The 209-nt window shown below is 33.5% G+C and overlaps 1 protein-coding gene across 1 annotated transcript in view; it reads left to right on the top strand.

The window, feature by feature from the left end:
- The window catches only part of LOC119581978 (pyrroline-5-carboxylate reductase 3-like), a 15583-nt gene that overhangs the window by 1982 nt on the left and 13392 nt on the right, over positions 1–209 (top strand). The gene's annotated exons all lie outside the window — the stretch shown is intronic.

Here is a 209-nt window from a genome sequence, read left to right as displayed (position 1 = left end):
GTATTACGTAGACATGAATACATTTTATGACAGAAGCTTATGAAAATAAACTAACTGGAAACTGTCTCGCTCAGCTGTTACTAGGGAGCTCAGAATTCCAGAGACCAAAGACTTGAGACATTTACCTGTATTCATATTAATCTCTAAATGAATGGAATGATAGAAGCCTAATTAAACTTTATAAGGAATACATGATTGGAATTGGATAC

This window comes from Penaeus monodon, chromosome 15 (genome assembly GCF_015228065.2).
Source record: "Penaeus monodon isolate SGIC_2016 chromosome 15, NSTDA_Pmon_1, whole genome shotgun sequence".
Taxonomy (NCBI): Eukaryota; Metazoa; Arthropoda; class Malacostraca; order Decapoda; family Penaeidae; genus Penaeus; species Penaeus monodon.
This window is presented reverse-complemented; position numbering and strand designations above follow the sequence as displayed.